The sequence below is a fragment of the Lepidothrix coronata genome, unplaced genomic scaffold, assembly GCF_001604755.1.
Source record: "Lepidothrix coronata isolate B3197 unplaced genomic scaffold, Lepidothrix_coronata-1.0 Scaffold118, whole genome shotgun sequence".
In the NCBI taxonomy this organism is placed as follows: domain Eukaryota; kingdom Metazoa; phylum Chordata; class Aves; order Passeriformes; family Pipridae; genus Lepidothrix; species Lepidothrix coronata.
In genome coordinates, this window is record NW_016690298.1 from 2,569,049 (window position 1) to 2,581,354 (window position 12,306).

The following is a 12,306-nucleotide window of genomic DNA, read 5'->3' on the forward strand; positions in this document are numbered from 1 at the left end:
CTTTCCCTTACATTTTTGCTGGACATGTGTGGTGAACAGAATACATTTTTCACACTTGTTGTTCACACAGTTGTCCCACATCTTATTTTTCACTCTCATGAACAATATATTTAACAAAGAGAAACACATGTGTATTTCCAAAATACAGCACACTTTACAATAAATAAATAAATAAATAAATAAATAAGTATAGTATTACAAGAAGAAAATGCAAAAAAAGAGAGTGAATTTTCCTTATTTTTCTGTTTTTGTGATTATTTAATTCTATGCTATTTAATGTTATGCTCATTTTAAAAACTCCCTTTAAATTTTAAAGTAATAAAATGTAATTATAAAAATGTTTTCCCTCACTTGTCTTCTGCAATATATACTGGCGATGTTCTCAACATTTAACTAAACGTATATGCAATACTTAGTGAATAGACTAAAATATTCTTCAAATAAGTTGTATAACTTGAAAAGCAAATAGTCAAAATTTCTTCACTAGGATTTACTGAAAAATATCCCATCTAAATTATTTTTGACAGAAAATTGGATTGTAAACATTTTTTGTGTGTTGTGAATGTCAGGTTTCTACACTTATCTGTAGATGTATTTGCAAAAAAAGAAAAGAAACCAAATGTAAGCAAAACTCAGATTTTTTTTTTAATAAAATATTAAAATGTCTCAGAGAGACCGGCAACGATTTCTTTAATGACATTTTCCATGGAAAAATTAAATTTCTCTCTGATTCATCATACTCACAATGTTATACATAGCATACAATTTGTGTAATAGAAAATACCGTCTCTCCTTCAGCAAAGAAAATGCATTCATACAGAATAATATTCAATTAAAGGCCTGCAAGCTCTCTGATTTAAAACTGATGTAGCTACTGCATTCTAAAAAATTAAGGTCCTTTTTTTCAGGAGAAATAATGTTCTTTAATGTTACTCTCCAAGTGTTTTAAAGCGTTCTTTAAATGATACATGCCCAACCCTATTTTGTTTAAAGGTGATGAAAAGCTCACTTAAAGAAATAGGCACTGATTTATTGTGGGGATCATTAGCCATTTGCAGAGTGTGGGATTGTAGCATGGTAGCTTTACTGAGAATTCAAGATTTTTGTTTTTTATTTTTTGGTCTATGGTTTATCAGTAAACATTTACAGTATTTTCAAGGGACTTTTTATTTTCCGTGGGAAAATGTAGACTTTATTTTCTTGGACAAAAAGAAATAAGTGTCAGAAAATGAGGATGAAATGCTGTTTCAGATTGCCTTGAGGTCAGCTAGTGCTTGCCTGAGATGCCACAACGCCACTGTGAATTTTTTGTCAGGTACCTCAAGTCTGTGTTGCCTGCTGCTGTAGGAACGTGGTTGATGGCCGTGGGGGCATGGGCCACACAGGCTGCTCTTCTCTGGCGGCCCAAACAGACATAACTTAGAGTCAAGCTGAGCCAAAATCTTGCAAATGACATTTCTTTTTGAAATGTTTGCTGCAGAAAAAAATTCACCATTTCAGCTTCTTACTTTAAGGCTGAAAGACACTGATGGAGTTGCGCTTTTCTTTTTCCTTCATCTTTCATGAGGCAAAGGAGGTAATGGAGGTGATGGAAAAGAGAGGATATAGCTGAGACTGTGAGAAATTGGGGTTTACAAAGTGCAATTGCCTAAGCTGCAGTTTAGCTAATTGCATGGACTAGGTCTAACTCACAAAAGGTATTTCAAGGTTGGCAGAGACCAATTCTGATCAGCCCTTGATTTTTTAAATATGACATTTGAAAGATGATGAAGGGTATGAGGAAATTGTTTAGATTCTTTGGGAATTCACAGTCCATACTGCCCTGAAGAAAGCCACAAATTATTTATCTAAGTGCTCAGCACTTTGCAGTATCATCTGCTCTAGAGGGTATTTCGTCAGGCAGTATGTGATCATTTAAGCTTGCAAGTTGGAAGAAAATATATTGAATTCAAAAATATCAAAGGAAACCAGACAATTCAGAAGGCTGCAATGTGAAATACTTTAGCCTAATTGACTGATGGTTCACTTTTGGGCTGTTTTTGTTATTTATTTGTTGTTGTTGGTTTTGTCTCTTTATTGAGGAAATTAGTTAAAAGAAATCAATCAACATTTATTTTTCAGTTGGAAGCAATATGTTTTAAAAAACTCAAACCAACCAACCAGCCAATCAAAAAACAACAGAAAAGTAGCATTTTTGATTGAGCAAACCAAAAAATATTACCTGAAAGAAAGGTGGAGGAATTTCTAAAATATTTTTGGCATTTTTTAGCCTGCAAAAGGATAATTATATGGAAACTGGTCTCTCTTTTGGGCCTTGTTTGCAATACGTGTCCCCAGTGTGTGTCCCGGGGGCAGATCTGAGAGGGAAAGGACAGCTGGGCTGGTACAGGGACACAGAATGAAGTTTGCTGAAGTTTCTATGTCTATTTTGGTAATCCTGTCTGGATGTTGGTCTGGAAAATGACATAGATGAGGGACCCACCTCACTCTTTGGTAGCCTGTGTATCATACTGAAATGTTTACAGTGATGAAAAAGTATAGCTGATGGTTCGATTTTAAGAAAGATTTAAGAATCACACATCAGAGAGAGCTTAAAAAGCAAGACTAAAAAATGACAATGCTTTTTTTTTTGGTAGATCCTTGCCTTGTAATACAGACTAGGATACATTGTATTATATGGGAAAAAGAAGGAAGAATGTGGTGTGGTGGGTCATGAGATTTGATTGAAGAGCCAAAATGAGACTGATAAATGTGACAGGAGCTGAAGAAAATCTGGAGCACAAAATTATTTGCAGCATGCTGGGATCCCAGGAGGGCAGAAGGCCGGAGGGAATATTAAAGCGACATGATGTCAATTAGAAATTGGTTTTATTATGGGATAAGCATTCTTCCAAAAGTAGCATTAATGGGCACCTCTAAAATACTGAAGAGAGTGATAACATGCAAATATGATATTTTAGTTTCAGTTAGTATCCTGGGTGGAGGGGAATAATAATAGTAATGATGATTGAAGTAATAACTGTAATTACAATAAATATGACCCTGTATCATTCTCATTATTTTTGTTTATGCTTCTCAGAAAGTTTTGAGACTAAGCAAAAAAAGGAGGATTGTCAGACTTTGATTAATAGGACTATTACTCTGCATTTTCAGCAAACTGCTTCACAAATTGGAAGCTTTGAAAACAGCTTGAGTTTGCTGCAGAACACGCTGTACTTGAGGCCTCTGATGTCCCCTGCACTACAAATTTGCATTGTACTCAACAGATAAACACCATTATTAGTCTGAGCATTTAGGTGATGAGATGCAGTCAGTTTTGCTTCATGCCAAGTTTCAGTCAGCCTCTCATAGTTTCAGTAAATGGCTTCTTAATGTGATGTTAAATCCCTGCTTTTCTGCAAATCTCACCTCTCTGGAACACGGATAGCTTGGCAGCCCTGAATGAGCACACAAAACCCAGCAGCATGTGAGCAAGGACAGGCAATGTGCCATGGGTATTGCCTCTCATTGCCCAGGGGTTGAGATCTGGGCTCTGCTCTCACATGCTCTCTGATTGTCATCCAAGAGAGGCTGGTTAAACTGTGTTTCCTCTCTTGCAGTGCTGTCTCACTGTCCAAGTCCTCCAGACATCCACAGTGCCTCTGTGGTAGCTCTTATATGGACTCTGCATCCCAGCAGGGGATACAAGTGTGAATTAAGGCTGGGGTGACCTCATGTCATGTCCTTTGTTTTCAGCACAGGCAGAACCACGTTGCCCTGAAGAGCCCCGAAATCCTTCAAAGTGGAGGCAGGCAAGATAGGCCCCACCTGTCCTCCCACCCAAGATTCTGTCTCTCTGTGACTCCTTCTCTCAGCAGCAGAATGGAGATGAAGATTTCCCTTAGCTGTCATGTCAGACAAGAGCATGGGCTCTGGGGTCATATTACCACCAGATATACTTCATTAACGTCAGCTTCACCTTCCACCTCTTCTCACTTAGAGCCTGTCACTTCAACCATGCAGCAAATAGACCTTTTGCTCTCCTATCACTCAAGTACTATATTCCTGTCAGAAAAAACCCCCAATGCTGAACATCTTAGTAACTTTCAAGAAAATTCCTGCTCAATTTTGCTCTCACTGAGTCAGTTTTGAGGAAGTGGCGATCACTCATTACATTTTATTTTCTAGAAATTATTAGAGAGGAAGAGCTAATGAAATATATTAAGAATGCAGAATGTGGGTGGAGGATCAATTTAGTGTTAAAGAAAGCCATTATAGATAGTGACTTAGTAAGTACCTGGCACAGAAAGGCTCAAGCATGCCTACTAAACATAGATCATGAAGTTAGCAGATAATATTAAGTAACACAATCTTTTTCAATCTTCACAAACATGGCGTGCGCATCTTTTGGTAATTTATCATCCTTCTTGGTCTAATGTCATACTTTGCCCCTGAATGCTTTGAGGGATAAGACAAATTGCTTATTAATATACTTTCATAGGAAGAAGATGAGGGCAAACCAGGTCTAGGATATCATTCTGCTCTTCTGGTTACATGCTGCTGTGATTTCAAGGCACATTGAAGTTCAGAAATTTCAATGGAAGCAAACCAGCCCCTCTAGATCAGGAGGGTTAATTTAGGAATCTCTGTTGATGGAACCCCTTCAACAAGGATCTGACAGAGAGCTATGCATTTATCTAACTTTATCCAATGAACAAAGCACAATTCTTCATATCTTTGCATGATTCAGGCCATTTACTCAAAATCAGTGGCATGTCTGAGCTCTGTCTCCACCTCTATGTTTGTTGCACAGGAAAAATGCAGCTACGTAGTCTTTAGTGCCACATCATATAATTACACGACATGAAATTAGCTGCAAAGGAGAGACGAACTGCTTTGATAATTTTTTTTCATTGCCAAAATTCTTTTAACAAAACCAAACCTTCAAAGCTTCTAATTTCTTTACCAGGAGGTAGGTTCTATAAAACATGAAACAGAGGGATACCAAGGAAAAATACTGACTAAAATGCATTCCCCCGCTATACTGATCGTGGCAGATCAAACATTTCAGCTCATTCTCAAAACAGATTTTGAGAGCTGAACAAGAACTGTCTCTAACCTTCTTATGGTTAATGCCTGCCTGTTGAGAAATTTGCGATATGTATACATTTCTCCACAATTAACCAGGATGCTTAAAATATATGTACATTAAGCTTTGCAAGAGGTCTAAAAGAAATAAAGAATATGCTTCTCATATTATTTATTCACTTATTGTTGAAGTAAGCATCAGTCTTCTACCAAAAAATCATGAAATGTTCTGTTTATATTTTGTGAGGAGGGATTGTAAATGTCCGTCAGCAAATGAATTAACAACCTTGCCACTGATTCCCAGTATGTACATAAAGAGAACTTAGAATTCCATTAAATCTCATCAGAACTTTGCTGTACGTGAAGACTGAATTATGAGTTTCCATACAGAGACTGTAAAGCAGAAAACTGAAGGCTTATTCTCTCATGTGCTTAGTAGAGATGAGCTGGGACCTAAAGTGCCCTGCAAACAATATATGAAATTGGGTATGTTGTAAGGAATCAGCTAGTGCTGAATTGAAGAAAAAAAATTAAAATAAATAAATCTGGTATTTTTGCTTGGCCCTTTAATGGAAAATGTCTGTAGGAGCTTGCTCTCTGTGACAAGTTCCCTTACACCTTCCATTACAACACATAGAATCGTGGAGGCATAGAACGGTTTTTGTTGGAAGGGGCCTTAAAGATCATCTAGTTCCAAATCCCATGCCACAAGCAGGGAACCTTCCACTAGACCCGGTTGCTCAGAGCTCCAGCCAACGCAGCCTTGAATACTTCCAGGAATGGGGCATTCAAGACCTCCCTGGGCAGTCCGTTCCAGTGCCTCACTACCCTCTGAGTGAAGAATTTCTTCCTAACATCTAATCTAAATATCTCATATTTTAGTTTAAAACTCTTACCCCTTGTCCTATCACTATCTGCCCACGTAAAAAGTCACTCTCCCTCGTTTTTATAAGCCCCCTTTAACAGCATCACCAAGTATGTATATTTTTGGCCCAAAATTGGGAGTGTTCCTTTTTTCCATACAAACTGCCCACTTCAGTCTGAATTTAACTTGTGGTGTTTTTAGAGAAAGAACCAAACACTTTCCAAGAAAGCTGTGCTGGCTACAGGAGGCATCTACCACTGACAAACTGCTCATGCAAGAATTGTGTCATATGGTCTCAGCCAGCTGGCATGGGACAGGAAGCTGCAGGTGGACCAGTCGTGTACTCCAGCTGGTTTTGACTTCACCCTCCAGTGTTAGGCTGTGCTCAGTGCCTTGAGAAGGTGGGCATGATGCTGGGTGGTCCCTTGGGAATGGCAGCAGATTGTGAGGGCTGGCAAAAGAGGTGCAGTTCTGCAGCTGGCTTTGCCCAGAATTGGTAGCTATTGCTACCATACAGGGAGAGCCTGAAATACCTGGGAAACTGCTGATGGTGCAGGAGGTCTCCCAGAAAGGCACCTGTCCATGTCCTAACTCAGCCAGGATGTCTCATTTTTCTGACTTATCCTCCTATACTACTGTGATCTTTCGACTTTGGGGTTGAATTTTGTTCTTTCTTTGGAATAATCCTTTCTTTCCATGGAGAAATTCTCTGCATATTTGCACTGTGGGGAGAGACAGACTCTTCCCAAGTACCTGGGGCTGAAAGGAAAGATCAAAACACACAATCAAGGTGAGAGGAGTTGGACCTTTGACAGATCTATCTCACATCATGAGAAGCCTGAAGCAGGAGAAGAGGGAATTCACCAAGACACAAGAGCATCCAGTAGAACAGTCAAGCAACAGGGGTAAAACAAAGCTACAGAATAGCATAGTTCAGCTGTGGAACAGTAATTGCATCCACTACAGGTTTTACCAATTAGTAATGGGTCAACTCCCTCAAACAGTTGAACACATTCAGTCATCCAAGGCTGGATACAGAGACAGGCACAGTCTTTGGCTCAGGAAATTTCTGCCAAGCAGACTGCAAAACCCAGGGCTACATGGCAAGGAAGGGATTGTTTGCTTTGTCCAGTGCTTTCATACCATTATCTCTTTCATACCAAAGCACTTTATCCAGTGCTTTCATGCACCTCTGAGCCAGCTTCTCCCCCAAAAGGCATGCATGCAGGATGAACAGCTTGTCTCTGCTCATGTGCATAGTTCACAGGGTTCCCAAGCACAGGTTAACAAGCATATGCAGGAGATGATTTGCATTACTTCTTAATCTAGACTTGTCCTCATATTACCTAGGACCTGGACAATTTTATTCTAAAATCAGCAATACCTCATGATATGGAATTGTTAGAAAGAAAGGAAACAAACAAACAAACAAAAATCCAAGATGAAAACCTTCCCTATTGGTGGTGTCCTTTTATTCCAAACTGCAAGATACCAAGGGAATCAGACAGTATGACTCCCCAGCATTCTTTGCAGAAGTCATGCAGAGACATACTGCACAACATAACTTCAATCTGCTTTCCCACACCTGCACTTGCTTTCACTTGTCTTGGAATGAGCAAGTACTAAATTTGACTGGCAAAGACAACTTTAAATCAGAGCCAGGAGCAAAAGATGTGGGCAGGTATCTCTTGCCTGGGAAAAAAAACCACAACAAAACCAAAACCACCAAAACAACAACAAAAAGAGGGCCAAGAATCTACTCTAGGTACTAAAGATGCAATCATAAATTTGCAATAAACCATCTTGGACTAAGCTGAGAAAAGCCAAAAGTTGTAACATGTGTGCTGAGTATCTATGTTTCTGGAAAACATGAACCTTTTTTTCCTATAACTCATCCCCTTGTTGCAATTTTTCTCTGTGTCCTGTAGAGTGCAGAGTGGTGTTTTGAAATCGAGGATCTATTAGTCTGAAAAAAAGGATGAAGACTAAGCCTGCTTGAAATTCTCTTTGGTAAAAGCAAGGAGGGCAGGCTGCTCTGAGTTATGAATGTGGCCTTTTAAAAATGGAAATAAACAGACAGAGAGAGCAGATGATTTTAATGAACAACTGCCTGTGTCTTTTTGGATCTCCAATTCTATTACCAAATGGAGACTGAAAAACAAGAGCAGTTCTGTCAGCAACAACCGGCCACTCCTCTGCACCTGAGCTGTCCCCAAACACACGCGCCTGTCACTGCAGAGAAAGCCTGAAATGACAAGAGACATTTGCCTGCAAAGCTCAGCCTAGCAACAGCCTCATTAAGGCTATGAAAACCTTTGAGAGATTCATTCTAAGCTGAAGGGGTCTGAGGAATCAAGTCTGGATGCCTGACTGCACATATCTTTGGTTTTGTTTTTGGCTGTGGGTTCCAGGAGCCTCCAGATATCCTAAATGCCCCAGTTTGGGGAAGCTGAATGTTTCATGCAAAGTACTAAACATGATCCCCTTTTCTGGTGTCTTGAACAGCACTATTGCACCTAATTCTCCTGATATGAACTGTAACAGTTGAAGGGACAGACAAAACGTCCCTGGGTGCCCTAGGTGAGCAGCTCTTGGGCATGTGTTGGGGTAGTGGCAGAGGCATCAACCATTGTTCTGTGCTGCTGTTTGTGAGCACTGCAATAGTCTCCCCAGGGAAGTGCTCATGGCACTACACCTGCTGGAGTTTAACAAGCCTTTGGACAGCACCCTCAGGGATGTGGTGTGATTCTTGGAGTGGTCCTGAGCTGGGTCAGAAGTTGGAGTTTGATAATCATTGTGGGTCCCTTCCAACTCAGCATATTCTGTGATTCTGTGTGATTTCTTGCATTGTAATACTACTCAAGGAGCCATGCAGGGGATAGATGTAACCACGCTAGCCTGAAAACAAGGATAGCATTAGTCTGTGACAGGCTGCAACAATATGGAGCTGTTTTTGCCATTTCAGGACAAGCTGACGTTCTTCATTTTCTACCAAACCAGTACCATCCTGCACCCAGAAATTGCTCATCTCAACTCACAGCATCCTCAAAATATCCTTTGCTGCTGTGAACAAATGAGCAAAGGAAAACCTAAAGGAGGGATCCAGGATAAGGTTTTTTTTTAACCATCTGAGGAGTTCACAAGGTGTTGCTCTGGAAGTGGAATGGTGACGAATTGCAGCAGGATCCTGAATGCCAGTGCTGAATCATGCAGGCAGCACTCATGTTCCCCCATTATCATCTCCAAATGCTGCAGCATAGAGTACATAGGAAAATAAAGCCCATAAATAATCAAGGAAGACGGGGAAAAGGGCAGCCTGGATCCTACTGAGTAGCAATTCTATCTCAGACCTGAAATACTTGGCAATGGAGATGAAGTTAATTCACACTCGTCAGCCAGCTGCAGGAGGCTCAGGGACCTCTTGCTTCCTCACGGTCATGCATGCAGAGCTGTACCTGTCACAGATACTGGATGAGACAGATCTTATATTATTCTCATAGCTTTAGGGCAACTGAAGGGAGAAGGAGGGGAGAAAATCGAATCAAACACAGAGAAAGAACACAAACAAAAACTTCCCAAATATCTTCTGCTTGACAGGGACCACCAGTGACATTATCTGTTCTGGGAGCTATTGTCAATTATTTATTACCACCTTGAACACAGCAGAGTAGCTGAGCATGTTGTGATTTGGGGGTTCTCTGCATGTGTGTGACTGAAGTTTTTGCAAATCAGGGCAGAGACCAGAAGAGAGACTCTGTTCTTTGAGTGAAGACGTGTCTTTGCAATTCTGCATGTGGCACAATATGGGCAAATTCCTTTTCCTCCCTCCCTCCCCCATGCAGTGACTGTCTCTGAAGCCCATATTAGACTTACTCTTTTGGTTACTGAAAAGAAAAACTACCCTCCTTATAGCAGTGTCATCCCCTTTCAGCAAGTCAGACCTCTTGGATGGCATCAGAAATTGAATTCCTTGTTGAGATGTGGCAAGGTTATGCCTGTGCCTTCCAGAGAGTCCCCTCTTAGCTGAGAGCAGTCAATACCTTGATCTTGGTGGGTGCAGACACTTCTCTTTCTCTCCTTGCATTTTAGGTTCTTCAGGAAAATCTGCCTTTCTAATTTCTAGCCCAGCAACCCATCAGTAGTGGCAAATAATGAACCTGAGCTCTATTGGTAGTAGTCTGGGCAGTCCTGCTACACAACTGGTGTAAATATTTGACAGAGCTCAGAATCACTGCTGCCCACTGCTTCCCACTTACTGATTGTAAATGACTTACACTGGTAAGTAATTGTAAATGCTGGTAAGTCATTAGATGACTTGCATTGTTAAGTCATGTACTTTGGTTTTGTGTCCTTTTTAATCCCTTGAGCATCTGACAGTGACTTGATGCTTCGGTATGCTCAGTGAGCTCATGATGTCTTCTGCTGCTTTCCATCACAAATCTTTTGGCCCCCACTTCTTTTGCCTTCAAATGCTGCTCCTGCCTCCGTTGTTGATAGTTAAAAAACTCAGCAGAAGCAATGGAAGGTTGTTTGCAGATCTTGATCTGTCATTAAGACCTACTAGAGGAGTTGTGCCCCACACTCTTCCAAAAATACCTTCCTCTGTCTATCTCCTTTCTCTTCCACCCCCTCTGTAATTCTTGGGGATGAAATGTTAAGTAACTGTGTGTGCATCATTGATTTTGACAATCATTTGATTGTAGGATGTGTGATAGAAGAAATACATTGTTATGAGAGCCTCTTGCTGGGTGGATCTGTTATCTCTCTGTTTTCTTTCTTTCCTGTGTTTTATCAACAAGAGACAGAGGAGTGTGTAAAAGAAGGATTTGGCTACACTGGCAGTTGTGAGATCGTGAGCAGTGCAGTAAGGAATCTCTTTTCATCGTGAGAGTGCATGTTGGGACAGTGACAAAAAACTAGGTTTGGAGAACTATATAGTTCAATGAGATGAAACATTTTCTCAGTACCAAGGTCATTCTTGAAAGACGGGCTTAGTTATTCATATTGCTTAGATCTTACAACAAAAAGCAGAGTAACATTCAGATAGACCTATGAAGGCAGTCCTTGGAAGTCCCAGTACCACTGGAAGGCAATTGATTTTCAGCTTCCAGCTGCTAAATCACCTTAAAAATACTATTCTTTCATTTGTTTGAGGGAATGTTGCCCTCTATTTAATGCTTGTTGCAAAGATTACAGCATCAGCTTTATAAACTATCTTACGTGTTTCTGCTGCTGGAGTCTGCACATTGGACTGTTCTGGTCAAAGTTCCTTGTCTATATTCCTTTTGCTGTCAAAGGAGAGATGTGAGTTCTGTCAGGAAGACAATTTCTCTCCCACTCCCTTACAAACACCTTAAGTTGGGTGAAATGCCAAGGAGAGCTTAACTTTCTATTCACGGAACTCAGAGGCTGTCTTGGTACTGTGGTTGGCCTTCATGTTGACTCTTAGACATAGATACAGGTATTCCTTACATTTGGGCTGCTAAGGTTTCCAAAGCAGCTCTCGTGATTTCAGTGGGACAAAATGCATTGCAGAGCATGGGTTTCAGTGCCTAAACACTTTTTGAAAATGGTGCTTAGGTTCTGTGTTCCTTTCTTATGTCTGAAGATACTGCTTAAAAAGCACTTAAAAACAAAAGGCAAAACATCACACCTTCCTAATAAAGGAGATTTTATGTAAAGCTGACATAAAAAGGTAGGTTTAAAAATGCAGGAGTATTAAATCGCTTCTAGAATTAATAGTGGGTTTTTAATTTGAGAAGCCTCAGCTTGGAGACATCCACATCACCACAGGAAGGAAAGATGATACCATGCAGTGAGGTCAGAGAGTTCCATGTGGAAAAATTATTAAATAGTAATTTTGATCAATTCCCACAAATCTTTCATAGTTGAAATGAATTTGGAACCAAGGGACATCTTAATTGATGATTCCCTGAGATATTGGGATGGGTGATGAACATCTAGGTAGTTTTTAGAACCCATAAATTATCAAGACAGTGATATATCAGTAACAGAATGAATAATGTAGAGATCAACATGCCTTATTTAAATTTAGCTTAACCTTTTCTTCCATGGGAGAGCAAAAGAAGAATAATTGCCTCAATTAAATTTTAATCTTGGATATGTTGATCTGTAGCTAGGTTTGCCACAGACTAGGTTTCCCTTTCCCACCTAGATGAGGCAAGGTATCTAAGCTTGAAGTCTCCATACTAATATTGATTCTAATATGTTCAGAAATTTTGCAAGGTAGACATTTTTGTGTAGCAGTACATACATCAGCTAATCCCAGGGGATTAGTTTTGTGCTCTTATTTTCCAAAGACATTGTGAGTGTAGAATGGAGATTATTTATTTTTTTTAATACAGCACATCAAC